General features: G+C 48.9%; 1 protein-coding gene across 6 annotated transcripts in view; it reads left to right on the forward strand.

Annotated features, from left to right (window-relative positions):
* STK33 (serine/threonine kinase 33) overlaps positions 1-16,371 on the forward strand; it is a 430,311-nt gene that overhangs the window by 77,575 nt on the left and 336,365 nt on the right. For 5 of the 6 annotated variants that reach the window (XM_030201030.1, XM_030201029.1, XM_030201028.1 and 2 more), the window contains one exon: positions 3,144-3,258. The exons of the other annotated variant lie outside the window; for it this stretch is intronic. The gene's annotated coding sequence lies outside the window, so the exon portion shown is untranslated. The remainder of the gene's footprint in view (positions 1-3,143; positions 3,259-16,371) is intronic. 6 annotated transcript variants of the gene reach the window in all.

Here is a 16,371-nt window from a genome sequence, read left to right on the forward strand (position 1 = left end):
AGTTCATGTGACTCTCATGGCACGCCTACATATGAGATCAGCGCAATGGACCCTAGCTTCCCAGTGGTGCCAGGCCACAGGGGATCTAGAGGATGTGATCTATCTCTCCACCGACTTTTGCAGTTCCCTTCAGTGGTGGACCATTCGATCCAATTTGACCTTGGAACTTCCATTCCAAATTCCTCAGCAGCAAAAAATGCTGATGACGGATGCATCCCTTTTGGGGTGGGGAGCTCATGTAGATGGACTTCACACTCAAGGAGCTTGGTCCTTTCAGGAAAAGGATCTTCAGATCAACCTTCTGGAATTACGAGCGATCTGGAATGCTCTCAAGGCTTTCAGAGATCGGCTGTCCAACCAAATCATTCTAATTCAGACAGACAATCAGGTTGCTATGTATTACACCAACAAGCAGGGGGGCACCGGATCTTGCCCTCTGTGTCAGGAAGCTGTCCGGATGTGGCTTTGGGCGCACCATCACGGCATGTTTCTCCAGGCCACATATCTGGCAGGCGTAGACAACAGTCTGACCGACAGGTTGAGCAGGATCATGCAACATAACCAGTGGTCGCTAAACATGGCCATTGTCCTCAAGTTCTTCTGAGAGTGGGGCACCCCCTCGGTGGATCTTTTTGCCAGTCAGATCAATCACAAAGTCCCTCAATTCTGTTCCAGACTTCAGGCCCACGACAGACTAGCGTCAGATGCCTTTCTCCTACATTGGGGACAGGCCTTCTGTATGCGTATCCTCCCATACCTCTAGTAGGGAACACTTTGCTGAAACTCAAGCAAGACCGTGGAACCATGATTCTCATTGCGCCCTTTTGGCCCCGTCAGATCTGGTTCCCTCTTCTTCTGGAGTTGTCCTCCGAAGAACCGTGGAGATTGGAGTGTTTTCAGACCCTCATCACCTAGAATGAGGGGTCGCTTCTACATCCCATCCTCCAGTCTCTGGCTCTTACGGCCTGGATGTTGAGTGCTTAGAAATTGCCTCCTTGGGTCTTTCAGAGGGTGTCTCCTGAGTCTTGTTTGCTTCCAGGAAAGATTCCACGAAAAAGTGTTATTTTTTCTAATGGAGGAGGTTTGCCATCTGGTGTGACAGCAAGGCCCTAGATCCCTTTTCTTCTTCTACACGGACCCTGCTTGAATGCCTTCTACACTTATCAGAGTCTGATCTAAAGACCAACTCCATAAGAGTTCACCTGTGCAATTAGTGCTTATCATCAACATGTAGAGGGTAAGCCTATCTCTGGACAGCCTTTAGTTGTTCGCTTCATGAGAGGTTTGCTTTTGTCAAAACCCTCTGTCAAACTTCCACCAGTGTCATGGATCTCAACGTCGTTCTCACCCAGCTGATGAACGCTCCTTTTGAGCTACTGAATTCCTTCCATCTGAAGTACTTGACCTGGAAGGTTGTTTTCTTGGTGGCGGTTACTTCAGCTCGTAAGGTTAGTGAGCTTTAGGCCTTGGTAGTGCATGCACCTTGTATCAAGTTTCATCATAAGAGAGTAGTTTTCCGCACACACCCTAAATTCCTGCCGAAGGTGGTGTCAGAGTTCCATCTGAACCAGTCAATTGTCTTGCCAACATTTTTTCCCCGTCCTCATACCCGCCCTGATGAATACAAGTTACACACCTTGGACTGTAAGACAGCATTGGCCTTTTACGTGGAGCGAACAAAACCCTATAGGCAGTCTGCCCAGTTTATTTCTTTTGATCCCAACAGGAGGGGAGTTGCCATCGGAAAACGCACAATCTCTAATTGGCTAGCAGATTGCATATCCTTTACTTATGCCCAAGCTGGGCTGACTCTAGAAGGCCATGTCATGGCTCATAATGTCAGGGCCATGGCTGCGTCAGTGGCTCACTTGAAGTCAGCTTCTATTGAAGAGATTTGCAAGGCTGCAACGTGGTCATCAGTCCACATATTCACATCTCACTACTGCCTTCAGCAGGATACCCGACGCGACAGTCGGTTTGGGCAGTCGGTGCTGCAGAATCTGTTCGGGGTTTAGAATCCAACTCCACCCTCCTAGGCTCATATTTCTTCTTTTCCAGGCTGCACGCTCACTTAGTTGTGTTTCTTTTCAGGTCAATCTAAGTTATGTTCTTGTCGTTGCAAGGCCCAGTTGACCAATGTTCATTGTTTTGAGTGAGCCTGGGGGCTATTGATACCCCGTCAGTGAGAACAAGCAGCCTGCTTGTCCTCGGAGAAAGTGAAGATACATATCTGTAGCAGGTATTATCCGAGGACAGCAGGCTGATAGTTCTCACAAACCCACCCTCCTCCCCTTTGGAGTTTTTCCAGTTTTCTATTTTGCTTTTTATTAAACTGAAGAGGGCACGCTTGCGTTGCGGGCGGGAAGCCGTTCGCGCATGCGCGGTGTATTCGGCCTGCGCGATGTAGCGTTCTCAAGAGTTCTTTGTTTTGCTATGTAAGATTTTGCCGGTCTCCTGGGCCATCACGGACGTCGACCCAATTGTGAGAACAGTCAGCCTGCTGTCCTTGGAGAATACCTGCTACAGGTATGTATCTTCACTTTATATAACTATGTGGATGTGAGCCTATATCTCTGATTTCTGTTTTCTCCTATTTTCGTATCCTACCATTAGCTAACACGCTACATACCTTGACATCAGTTTTCATTTGCGCATATGGTTAAGTGACAATTTAAGTGCTGTTTGAAGCCACAGAATCAGCTGTGTGCCATGATAAATCTCAAGGCAGTTTTCTAAAACTCATATGGCATTGACCTTATCTGCTCTGAATTTTGAATGTTTTATCTTGAGATCATTCATAATGATTCTTATGTAATGAGTTCATATTGTTCTTTATAAGTAAGGCCTGAGTGAGTATCTTCGTTGTGGGATAACTTATCTCCCCCCCCCCCCCCCGTTTACTAAGCCATGCTAGTGACTGCCATGCGCTAATGGCGACACAGCCCATTCACTTTGAATGGGCTGTGTCGGCATTGCCGCGTGGCTTAGTAAACAGGAGGGTTATTTTTGATGTGGTTGAGGTGAAAGATTTTACAGCTGTCTTAATATGAAGATGCCCCATTTCTTAAATAAGAGGTTTGAGAAGATTTAAAAGGGTAATATAAAGATTGTTAAAATTAGATTTTGTTGATATTTATTTACAGCTGTACTTCACCTGGAAAGATATGCAGATAGAGGCAGCAGAGAATCAACTGTACTTCGCCAGGAAACAGCTCAGCAGAATGGACCAAAATTTCTGTAATTTCACAGTCTACAAAAGTGTGTAGTATATTTTGTGTTAGACAATTATGTTTATCTGTGCACTTTTTTTTTTTTAATCAGAGTGGAGGAGTAGCCGTGGACTTTGATCTTGGAGAACTGGGTTCAGTTCCCACTGCAGCTCCCTGTGACTCTGGACAAGTCACTTAGCCCTCCATTGCCCCAGGTACAAATAAGTACCTGTATATACAATGTAAACTGCTTTGAATGTAGTTGCAAAAATCACAGAAAGACCCATTTCCCTTTCCTTTCCCTTTCCCTTTATTGAAAGTCTGAATCAGCTTCTGGTTAGTTATTTGAGAATTATTGGATATGATGATGGATGTAAAGAAAATAATACTATTTAAAAAAGTACATCTGTAGTTTAGTTTTCAGCACTTATTGCACTGCGATGCAACAAGTCAACATGAAAATGAAAATAATAGCTTGTAGATGTCCCAGTCTCTAGTGCTGAAAATTTAATTACTATCAGTCCTGAACAATGCATACAAACCAAAGGCACATGTTGTTACTTTACCATCACACATTTCAGTGTCTAGCCAGTTACTATATTTTGATCACTAAGGGGTCCTTGTACTAAGCTGCATTAGGCACTAATTTGCGCTTAGGGCAAAAAACCCCCAAAGCAATACCACGGAATGCGCTCAGATGTCCTGTGGTAACTTAGCAATTTGTGTGCATTAAAGGGGTCTTTTACTGAAGATTAGCTCTGCAGCAGGGTCTATTTTATTCCTGTAGGCCCTGCTACAGATAACTCGAGCTAATCTTTACTAAAGATTATTCCTGTATTGTAATTTTTATTAATCCTATGTAAGCCACATTGTGCCTGCATGTGTGGGAAAATGTGGGGTAGAAATGTACTATAAATAAATAAATAAAAGAACCCCTAACTGCGCACTAAAAAATGTTTCTTATTTTTTTTGAGGGTGTGTGTCAGGGGTGGAGAGTGGGCATTACTGTGCTATTTATATTACTGCACACTAAGGGGTCCTTTTACTAAGCAGTGGGAAAAAAGGTCTTGCGGTAGTGGTGGGAGCTGTTTTTCCCACGCTCCAGGGCCCTTTCAGCAGTTAAAATGCCTCCCAAAAAGTGGCCACACGGTAAGATAACTCTTACTGTGTGGCTGTGTGGCAGGGAGCACTTACTGCCACCCACTGATGCCCGATTACTGCCGGGTTAGTACCGCGATACAAAATAAAAATTCCCGTAGTGCCGGAAATTGCATGCGGTCGAGCTGGAACTACTGCCAGTGGCCGTGTTGGCCGGCAGTAGTTCTAGCATAGCGTGCGGTAAGCCCGCTTTGGGCTTACCACTGCTTTGTAAAAGGGCTCCTAACTGCACAGATATTGCAGGAGCCCTTACCGCCTACAAAATAGGTGGCAGTAAGTGCTGTCTTGGTAATTTAAAAATATGTCAGCATATTGGTGGAGCTGAGGGAGACAGAGAGGTACATAGAGGAGACCTACAGGGATGTTGTAGAGAAGTCCCACCTCCAGTCTGGTAGCCCTTGTGCTACCCTGGAGGAGGGAGGTCTCCTAGAAGGAGAGCATCACCCTGGTGAAGTAGGAAGTACTCCTGTAGCCAGGACCTGCCCACCAGGGTATGTACCATCCTCTCGCACCGAGGATATGTCTCCAAGTGCTTCCTGGGAGGAAAAGGTTAGGACAGCTGTTGTAGTTGGTGATTCGATCATTAGGCATATAGATAGCTGGGTGGCTGGTGGACGTTAGGATCGCCTGGTGACTTGCCTGCCTGGTGCGAAGGTGGCGGACCTCACGCGTCACCTAGATAGGATTCTAGATAGTGCTGGGGAGGAGTCCGCTGTCTTGGTACATGTGGGTACCAGTGGCGTAGGAAAATGTGGGAGAGAGGTTCTGGAAGCCAAATTTAGGCTCTTAGGTAGAAAGCTCAAATCCATTTCCTCTAGGGTAGCATTTTCTGAAATGCTACCTGTTCCATGCGCAGGGCCCAAGAGACAGGCAGAGCTCCGGAGTCTCAATGCATGAATGAGACGATGGTGCAGGGAGGAGGGTTTTAGATTTGTTAGGAACTGGGCAGCATTCTGGAGAAGGGGGAGCCTATTCCGAAAGGATGGGCTCCACCTTATCCAGGGTGGGACTAGGCTGCTGGCGTTGGCGTTTAAAAAGGAGATAGAGCAGCTTTTAAACTAGAAATGGGGGGAAGGCCGACAGTCGCTCAAAAGCGCATGGTTCGGGATAAGGTATCTTGCAAAGATACCTCACAAACAGGGAAGATAGGGTTTCTGGATAGTGAGGTTGCACAACAGACCGTGGTAGGCCAGGTGCCCTTAAATACAACTAAAGATCAGACAAAAGATGGCAAATCAGTAGTGTCCAGTACTAAGCATCATGCAAATAGGAATAACAAACATACTTTGAAATGTCTATATGTAAATGCTAGGAGTCTAAGAAATAAGATGGGAGAGTTGGAATATATTGCAGTTAATGAAAAATTGGATATAATAGGCATTACTGAGACCTGGTGGAAGGAGGATAACCAGTGGGACACTGTCATACCGGGGTACAAAGTATATCATAGTGATAGGGTGGACCAGACTGGTGGAGGGATAGCATTGTATATTAATGAGAGCCTTGACTCAGATAGATTACAAATTCAGCAGGACACAAATCACACCCTTGAATCATTGTGGGTTGAAATTCCATGTATAAAAGGGAAAAGGACAGTGATAGGAGTGTACTACCGTCCGCCTCGCCAGGATGAGCAGGTAGACGCATAAATGATAAAAGAAATCAGAGACGCAAACAAAATGGGCAATGTGATAATAATGGGTGACTTCAATTATCCAAATATAGACTGGGTAAATGTAACATCGGGACACGCTAGAGAGGTACAATTCCTTGATGAAATCAAGGACAGCTTTATGGAGCAACTGGTGCAGGAGCCGACGAGAGAAGGAAAAATTCTAGACTTGGTCCTTAGTGGAGCACATGATCTGGTGAGTGATGTTATGGTACTGGAGCCGCTTGATAACAGTGATCATAATATGATCAGTTTTGATATCAAACTTGAAGTAACTATACACAGGAAGTCAAATACGTTAGCGTTTAACTTTAAAAAAGGAGACTATTATAAAATGAGAAGAACGGTGGAAAAAAAACTTAGGGGGACAACTGAGAGGGTAAAAACTGTACAAAAGGCATGGACGCTGTTCAAAAATACCATCCTGGAGGCCCAGGCCAAACATATTCCACAAATTAGAAAAGAAAGACGGAACTCCAAAAGACAGCCGGCGTGGTTGAAAAGTGAGGTGAAGGAAGTTATTGGGGCTAAAAGAAATGCCTTCAGAAAATGGAAGAAGGAAACGTCTGAAAATAAGAAGCAGCATAAGGAGTGTCAAAGCAAATGCAAGGCGCAGATAAAGAAGGCCAAGAGGGATTACGAAAAAAAGATAGCATTAGAGGCAAAAAAGCATAGTAAAATTTTTTTTTTGGTATATTAAAAGCAGGAAGCCAGCAAAAGAATCGGTTGGACCGCTGGATGACCGAGGGGTAAAAGGGGCGATCAAGGAAGACAAAGACGTAGCGGAGAGATTGAATGAATTCTTTGCTTCAGTCTTCACTGAGGAAGATTTGGGTGGGATACTGGTATCGGAAATGATATTTCAAGCGGAGGAGTCAGAGAAACTTACTGACTTCACGGTAAACCTGGAGGACGTAATGGGGCAGTTCAGCAAACTGAAGAGTAGCAAATCTCCTGGACTGGATGGTATTCATCCTAGAGTACTGATAGAACTGAAAAATGAGCTTGTGGAGCTACTGCTACTGATATGCAATTTATCCTTAAAATCGAGCGTGGTACCAGAAGATTGGAGGGTGGCCAATGTAACGCCCATTTTTAAAAAAGGTTCCAAGGGAGATCCGGGAAATTATAGACCGGTAAGTCTGACGTCGGTGCCGGGGAAAATGGTAGAGGCTGTTATTAAAAACAAAATTACAGAGCACATCCGAGGACATGGATTACTGAGACCAAGTCAGCACGGCTTTTGTGTGGGGAAATCTTGCCTGACCAATTTACTTCAGTTCTTTGAATGAGTACAGAGGAAATTGGAGGGTCATGGGATAGGAGGAAAAGTCCTATTGTGGATTAAAAACTGGTTGAAGGATAGGAAACAGAGAGTGGGGTTAAATGGTCAGTATTCACAATGGAGAAAGGTAGTTACTGGGGTTCCTCAGGGGTCTGTGCCAGGACTGCTGCTTTTTAATATATTTATAAATGATTTAGAGATGGGAGTAACTAGCGAGGTAATTAAATTTGCTGATGACACAAAGTTATTCAAAGTTGTTAACTCTCTACAGGATTGTGAAAAATTACAGAAGGACCTTTCGAGTCTGGGAGACTGGGCGGCTAAATGGCAGATGACGTTTAATGTGAGCAAGTGCAAGGTGATGCATGTGGGAAAAAAGAACCCGAATTATAGCTACATCATACAAAGTTCCACGTTAGGAGTTATGGGCCAAGAAAGGGATCTGGGTGTCGTCGTCGATAATACACTGAAACCTTCTGCTCAGTGTGCTGCTGCAGCTCGGCAAGAGAATAGAATGTTGAGTATTATTAGGAAAGGTATGGAAAACAGGTGTGAGGATGTTATAATGCCGTTATATCGCTCCATGGTGCGACCGCACCATGTTCAATTCTGGTCTCCGCATCTCAAGAAAGATATAGTGGAATTGGAAAAGGTGCAGCGAAGGGCGACTAAAATGATAGCGGGGATGGGACGACTTTCCTATGAAGAAAGACTAAGGAGGATAGGGCTTTTCAGCTTGGAGAAGAGACGGCTGAGGGGAGACATGATAGAGGTATATAAAATAATGAGTGGAGTGGAACAGGTGGGTGTGAAGCGTCTGTTCACGCTTTCCTAAAATACTAGGACTAGGGGGCATGCAATGAAACTACAGTGTAGTAAATTTAAAACAAATCGGAGAAAATGTTTCTTTACCCAACGTGTAATTAAACTCTGGAATTCGTTGCCGGAGAACGTGGTGAAGGCGGTTAGCTTGGCAGAGTTTAAAAAAGGGTTAGATGGTTTCCTAAAGGACAAGTCCATAAACTGCTACTAAATGGACTTGGGAAAAATCCACAATTCCGGGAATAACATGTATAGAATGTTTGTACGTTTGGGAAGCTTGCCAGGTGCCCTTGGCCTGGATTGGCCGCTATCGTGGACAGGATGCTGGGCTCGATGGACCCTTGGTCTTTTCCCAGTGTGGCATTACTTATGTACTTATGTACTTACGTACTTATGCTAATGGCAACATTAATGCATGGCCCTTAATGCAAAAAATAGAAAGTTGGGTTTTTTCGGCTACAGTAGAAATTACCTTAGTGTGTGGGAAAGACCCATATAAGGGCGTGCTAAGATCTATTTTTACCACAGCTTAGTAAAAGGACCCCTAAGTTTGGTTTAAATTTCAAGTACTACATATAAATACATATGGATATGATTGGCTAGCCATTATAATTAGGAGGTATACAGTATATCAAATTTTAATAAAGATGTGAAGAGGTAAAAATTTGCTTATACTCTCACTGTCATCTGGACATGCATTTATTTTTTAAAATTTTATCTTTATTAAGGGCCCTGTTTACTAAGCTGGGGTGTAGGTATGCTAGTGTTTTTAGCGCATGCTAATGCTAAAGACATCCATAGTAAACAGGTTCCTTAGGGCTTTGTTTACTAAGCCACGCTGAAGGTGCGCACACGTTTTAGTGCACGCTAATGATAGAGACACCCATAGGAATATAATGGGTATCTCTATCGTTAGTGCGTGCTAATTTTTAGCACACACTTAAAAGTTACTGTGCCTACAGCACGGCTTAGTAAACAGGGCCCTTAGTTTTTACAAAAATCCAAGTAAAACTTACTTGTACAGAAATTTGGCCAACCATTGGAATGTTATAAAAGAAAGTAAAAAAAAACAAAACAATTTTTCTGGACATGCATTTAGTTGACAAACCAGTCTCTTGTTACTGTGGGGGGGATGCACTAAAGTCGTCGTTGCAGCCGTTCCGTACCGAATTCCATAGCGAATCGGTAGGGAACGGCTATGCATCAAGGAAAGGGAATGCAAATGAGCTGCTCGTTGCAGCTCACTTGCATTCTCTAATCCTTCGTAAAACCGTCAGATAATTGGCCAGTAGAGCATGCGCAGAGCAGCCAAGCGTTATGCTTGCTGCTCTGCGCATGCCAAGGACGTAAAAAAAAACGCGTCCTTTATGGACGGCCTTGGCCCCCCCGCCCGAGGTCGCCGCCGCTGCTCCCCGCTCCCCACTACCCCCTCTCCCCTGCATTGAAATCAGAACTTTATGCAGCCCCGGCCCCCCTCCCTCCCTTCCTTCCTTCCTTCCTTGAAATGACAGCTTCCCCGCCATCCTCCGCCCCCCTGTGGCCCCGCCCCCACCTCCCCTGAGGTCATTGCCGCCGCTGCTGCCCCCCTCCACCCGCCCCCCTCCTTCTGCCACCGGGCCTTCACAGCGCCTCTCACCTCCGTGTGAAGGCGCTGCACCGGCAACAGCAGCTGATCGCCTCTCCGGACTTCCGTCCTTTCCTCCCTGATGAGGGCGGGCCAGGGAGGAAAGGAGGGAAGTCCGGAGAGGCAATCAGCTGTTGCCGGTGCAGCGCCTTCACACGGAGGTGAGAGGTGCTGTGAGGGCCCGGTGGCAGAAGGAGGGGGGCGGGTGGAGGGGGAGAGCGGCGGTGGCGACGACCTCAGAGGGGGGGGGGGCGGCAGGGCAGGGCCACAGGGGGGGCGGAGGATGGCGGGGAAGCTGTCATTTCAAGGAAGGAAGGAAGGAGTAAAGTTCTGATTTCAATGCAGGGGGGAGGGGGAGCGGCGGCTGCGACCTCGGGCGGGGGGGGCGGGGGGCATGGTCGTCCATAAAGGACGCTCCTGACAAGCACTTGGTCATTTCCTCCTCAACCCTCCAGACCGGTCAAGACGCTTGGGTTATGCTCGCCTACCAGCAGAGGGAGACTGAGAACACTAACTTCAAACTATGTACATATAACCTGTGCCTAGCCTTCTGTCGTCAGTATTTTCTCAGTCTCAGCAGAGGGTAGACAGGCAACCTGTGCAGCTTGTCCGGTCTGGTAGGATTCAGAGATTTTGTTAGAAGTTTCTTGGATCTGTTTTTAGATTTCATCCCTGTGCCTGGAAGACTTAGTGTGCTGGGGGTTGGTGGGTCCGGTGGGGCCTGCCATTGTCCCCTTTGGGGTGTCACACCCGGGTGGCCGGGTCCCTCCCCCTAACTGGCTCTCCCATTTGGGCAGCTTGTGCCTCGGCTGCAGTTCTGTGCTGCAGCCTTGAGTGCCGTATAGTTTAGCAGCAGCAGGGCTCAATTTCTGCAATAAAGTTTGTAAAAAAAAAAAAGATTCTTTCAGAGCAAAGGCCCAGACGGTGTTGAGAGCTAAGTGAGCTGCACTCCGGGGTTCCGGAGTTGTTCAGCTGTTTTGGGGCGCTGCTATTGAAGGCTCCGGGTGATTGAGGTTTCGGGCTGTCAGCTGTTAGTTTGGCGCGCGATGTCGGGAAAGCCGCTCCGATGCAAATCTTGTGCGCGCCGGGGGGTTGACGTGGTTGGCGGTTCCTGCCGTTATTGTGGCGAACCGAAGGCGTCTTCCTCCGCTCCGCCGGTGCTAGCGGCGGAGGTACCCGCGTCTGGCCCCCCAGAGCCGGCAGCGTCTCAGTGTAGCAGTGCGGCGGTCCCGATTTTGGCGGGAACCGCCGCCATTTTGGAATCGGCATCGCAAGGCCCGGAGTTGGTCGGAGGACTTATGGGCAGTCAATTGTCAGGTTTTTATGGGGGGGACGTTCCTGGTCGGATGGGTTTCCCGCCGGATTTCATCTGGAGTTTATTCCAGGCCTGGCAGGCAGGGCCGACGCGAGCGGAGCCCCCTAGTCTGGGAACGGGGGGGGGGCTAGTGTGAAAAGACCACGTGTAGAGTGGTCGGAGGACTTGGACAGTTTTTCCCCTCCAGAGTCAGAGGGCGATTTTAGTCCCCTGGAGGAGGATGAGGGGCCGTTGGCTGGTTGTGAGAAGGAGATTGCGGTGCCTGGGGAGGACCCTTCAGTAGTTCGCATTTTTCACCGGGATGAGTTGACGGAACTGATTGAACAGGTGTCGTCGACTCTCAAGTTTGAGGCGTCAGCTCCAGTGACAGCCGGGACGCAGGATCCATTGGTTAAGGGGATCCGGCAGGTTTCACGTACTTTTCCTATGAACGCGGATCTGAGGGAAATGATTACCCAGGAGTGGCGTTCGCCAGAGGATCAGTGTAAGGTGGCTCGAGCCATGGCTAAGTTGTACCCGCTCCCGCAGGAGGATAGAGAATCCCTCCGGCCTCCGACCGTGGATGCCGTGGTGACGGCTGTGACTAAGGCTACGGCTATTCCTGTGGATGGGGGGGCTGCGTTGCGGGACCCACAGGACAGGAAGTTGGAGACGTTTCTCAAACGGAGTTTTGATTTGTCTGCCTTGGCGCTGCAGGCGTCAGTTTGTGGAGGTCTGGTGGCCCGGGCATGTTTTCGCTGGGCGGAGCGGCTGCTGGATAGCCCACCGGCGGATAGGGCTTCTTTAGTTCAAGATTTGGCAAAGTTGGAGATGGGGTCGTCTTTCATGGCTGATGCGCTGTACGATTTGTTACGGGCTTCGGCTAAGAACATGACCCTGGCAGTGGCTGCTCGTCGGGCCCTGTGGTTGCGGGGCTGGATGGCTGATGCTGCTTCTAAGGCAAAGCTGTGTTCGCTGCCGTTTAAAGGTTCTTTGCTTTTTGGAGAAGAGTTGGATAAGTTGGTGAGGGGTCTTGGTGATGCTAAGGTTCCTCGTCTTCCAGAGCTTCGCCCTAAGGCCGCTAGGGGGTCCGCGGTGCGTGGTCGGTTTCAGGAAGCTCGTCGTTATCGGCCCGGCAGGTCCTCGGGGGGGACTAGGGGTCGGTTTTTCCAAAGAACTCAGTCCTTTCGAGGTGGTCGCCGTGTAGGGCGTGGGTCCGCTTCGGGAGCGAACGGAGTGTCCCGTCCTTCGCAATGATGGTTTGGGGACCCAACCTCTGGTTCGCGTGGGGGCGCGTTTGCGCTTGTTTTACCAGAGGTGGATCCAGATCACCTCAGATCAGTGGGTGCTGCAGATTGTGCGAGACGGCTACGCGTTAGAGTTCGACGGTCCTCTGCCAGATTTCTTTCTCGTGTCCCCTTGTCATTCCAGGCGCAAGGCGAGAGCAGTGCGGGAGACTCTGGCGCGTCTGGTCGATTTAGGAGCAGTGGTTCTGGTTCCTTCAAAAGAGCGAGGAAAGGGTTGTTATTCCATTTATTTTGTGGTCCCCAAAAAGGAGGACGCCTTTCGGCCCATTTTGGACCTCAAGAGGGTCAATGCAGCTCTGAAGGTTCCTTCCTTTCGAATGGAGACGTTATGCTCGGTCATTGTAGCGGTTCAGGAAGGAGAGTTTCTAACGTCTTTAGACCTGACGGAGGCGTATTTGCACATTCCCATCTTAGAGGCACACCAGCGGTTTCTTCGTTTTGTGGTGTTGGGGAGGCATTTTCAGTTTTGTGCTCTTCCGTTCGGCCTGGCAACGGCGCCCCGCACTTTTTCCAAGGTCATGGTAGTGGTGGCGGCTGCGCTGCGTTTGCAGGGCATTTTGGTCCATCCGTATCTCGACGACTGGTTGATCCGAGCCAAATCAAAGTCAGAGAGCGAGGACGTCACCGGCCGGGTGGTGTCTTTTCTGCGGTCGCTCGGATGGGTTGTCAATCTGGCCAAGAGTCACCTCGTTTCGTCGCAGTCTCTAGAATATTTGGGAGTACGTTTCGACACGAAGAAAGGCCGAGTGTTTTTGACAGCTCCCCGCATTTCCAAGCTGCAGTCTCAGATTCGGCACCTCCGAGCTCAGAGGGCGCCAGTGGCGCGGGAGTATCTTCAGGTGCTGGGTCTGATGGCGGCATCAATAGAGGTGGTGCCCTGGGCCAGGGCCCACATGAGACCGTTGCAGGTAGCGTTGTTGTCTCGTTGGTCTCCTCAGTTTCAGAGTTTGGAGAAGAGGCTCTCACTGCCGGAGGTGGCTCGGTGCAGTCTTCGCTGGTGGCTCCACTCTCCGAATCTAGTGAAGGGCATGCCGTTGGACACTCCAGATTGGGTGGTGCTGACCACGGATGCAAGTCTGTCAGGATGGGGGGCTCATTGTCTGGGTCAGGTGGCCCAAGGGCGTTGGACGTTGGAAGAGGCGAGTTGGTCCATCAATCGCCTGGAGACGCGAGCTATTCGGTTGGCTCTTCGGGCCTTTCAGAGTCTTCTGGACGGCAAGGCAGTCAGGATTCTGTCAGACAATGCCACGGCCGTCGCCTATGTAAATCGACAGGGGGGAACGAAGAGTCCCGGGTTGGCCGTAGAGGCGGCGGAGTTGCTGTCCTGGGCAGAAGTTCATCTGCAGAGTCTATCGGCGGGACACGTGGCAGGGGTGGACAATGTGAGTGCGGATTATCTGAGCAGACACACGTTGGATCCCGGAGAGTGGGCTCTCCATCCCTCCGTGTTCGAGCGGATAGTGTTGCAGTGGGGTCGGCCAGTGTTGGATCTTATGGCGTCGGCCGACAATGCGCAGGTCTCTCGGTTTTTCAGTCGTCGAAGGGACGCGCGAGCCGAGGGCATCGACGCGTTGGTGCTTCCGTGGCCAACTCAGCAGTTGCTCTACGTGTTTCCGCCGTGGCCGCTGGTGGGTCGCGTGGTGCAGCGGATCGGTCGGCACTCGGGGTTAGTGGTGCTGATAGCGCCCAATTGGCCCCGGCGTCCGTGGTACGGAGATCTGATGCGGTTGCTGGTGCAGGATCCGATTCCCTTGGGGCCTCGGGTGCGACTGGTTCAGGGGCCGATAGAGATGGCAGATCCCTCTCCGTTCTTGCTTACGGCTTGGCTCTTGAGAGGCACCGGTTGAGAAAGAAAGGTTTTTCGCCCAGGGTGGTTGATACGATGTTGAGGTCTCGCAAGAGGTCTACTTCTTTGGCGTATGTGCGGGTGTGGCGCATCTTCGAGAATTGGTGTCAAGAGCGGGATTATGTTCCTTTGCGTGCTTCGGTGGTGGAAGTTTTGGATTTTCTGCAGGATGGTTTGGAGAGGGGGCTGTCGCTCTCTTCCCTGAAAGTGCAGGTTTCGGCCTTGTCTTGTTTTAGAGGTAAGATTCGGGGAGTTTCCTTGGTGGCTTCTCCTGATGTGGGGCGGTTTCTGAATGCAGTGAAGTTGATTCGGCCGCCTCGTCGTCCGTTGGTCCCGCCTTGGGATTTAAATTTGGTCCTGGAGGCGTTGGTGGCACCTCCGTTTGAACCCTTGGCATCCATTACATGTAAGGATCTTACTTTGAAGGCGGTTTTTCTGGTGGCCATTTCTTCGGCGCGTAGGATTTCAGAGCTTCAGGCTCTGTCTTGCAGGGAGCCTTTTTTGTCTTTTGCTAAGGAGAAAGTGACTTTACGGACGGTTCCTTCCTTTGTGCCTAAGGTGGTGTCTGCTTTTCATGTCAACCAGGTGATTTCCTTGCCTGTGTTGGGGGATCGCGCTGGGGATCTTACGCAACGTCGACTGGCTAAGTTGGATGTACGGCGCGTTTTACGGTCTTATTTGCACAGAACGCAGGATTTTCGAGCATCGGATAGGTTGTTTGTGTTGTTTGGAGGTCCCAAAAAAGGGGCAGCAGCTTCCAAGGCTACTCTGGCTAGGTGGTTGAAGGAGACCATTGCGTCGGCGTACTTGTTGAAACGCCGGGCCGTGCCCTCGGTGCTTAAGGCTCATTCTACTCGGGGGGTAGCTGCTTCTTGGGCGGAAAGTAGTTTTATTCCTCCGCAGGATATTTGTAAGGCAGCGGCGTGGTCTTCCATCCATTCCTTTGTGAAGCATTACAGACTTGATGTTCAGGCAAAGGAGGATGCTCGGTTTGGAGCGGCGGTGTTGTCTTCTGCTTTTCGAGGATCCCACCCTTAAGTTTCTACTGCTTTGGTACTTCCCAAGCGTCTTGACCGGTCTGGAGGGTTGAGGAGGAAGGTGAAATTAGGCCTTACCTGCTAATTTTCTTTCCTCTAGACCCTCCAGACCGGTCAAGAGCCCGCCCTGTGGATTATCAGAAGTCTGTGGATTATCAGAAGTGATTTTGAGCCGTGTTCTGCTATGACTATCCTTTCAAGTTTAGGTGGTCGGAGAGAATTTCTTTGACTATATGACTCTACAGAGCGGGGCGTTTTGACGTTCCGTCTGTGGAGGCACACTGTTGGTGTTGGACTAGGGGTTTTCCAGGTTCAGGGGTTGTTTTTATTGTTTCAGGTTTTTTGGTTTCTGCTTTGCTAAGTGTATACTGACGACAGAAGGCTAGGCACAGGTTATATGTACATAGTTTGAAGTTAGTGTTCTCAGTCTCCCTCTGCTGGTAGGCGAGCATAACCCAAGCGTCTTGACCGGTCTGGAGGGTCTAGAGGAAAGAAAATTAGCAGGTAAGGCCTAATTTCACCTTTTGCCCCCTCCCGATTTTTTTTTTTTTTTTTACATTTTATACGTTTTCCAAGCCCGCGCAGCCCCAACGAGAGGTACAGACCTCTCGTTAGATTTCCCAACGTTTTCCAGCGATAGGGCAAGCGGAAAAGCTTAGTGCATCTCATTTCAATAGGGTTTCTACAGAATTTGCTCATCTGCATTCCGTTTGCGTTAGCTGCTACCGTCGTCGGAAAAAAGTATTTAGTGCATGCCAGGGTTTACTACTTGTTCATTAATGGCTCGTTATTGGCTCTTAAAGTTTAGTGCATCTGGCCCCGTGTTAGAATTCTTTATGTTCAGCTTGCAAATAGATGTTATATTTTGTTTGCCTGTTGCTTAGCTCTTTTGATAGAGTTGGTGACTAACTGTTGTTTCCTGTCCTTAATTGAATGATTCTCTGATCCAATCACTTGTCACTGTTAACACCACCTTTGTTTTCAAATTGTGTTCCCATCCTTCATGTTCTTCATGGTGTCACATCCTATGTGTCTCTTAACTTGAGGGTCCTTTTACTAAACTGCGGTAAAAGGGGGCTTTGCGCTAGCGTCAGCGTGTGTTTTTGACATGTGCTGA

Source organism: Microcaecilia unicolor, chromosome 4 (assembly GCF_901765095.1).
Source record: "Microcaecilia unicolor chromosome 4, aMicUni1.1, whole genome shotgun sequence".
Classification (NCBI taxonomy): Eukaryota; Metazoa; Chordata; class Amphibia; order Gymnophiona; family Siphonopidae; genus Microcaecilia; species Microcaecilia unicolor.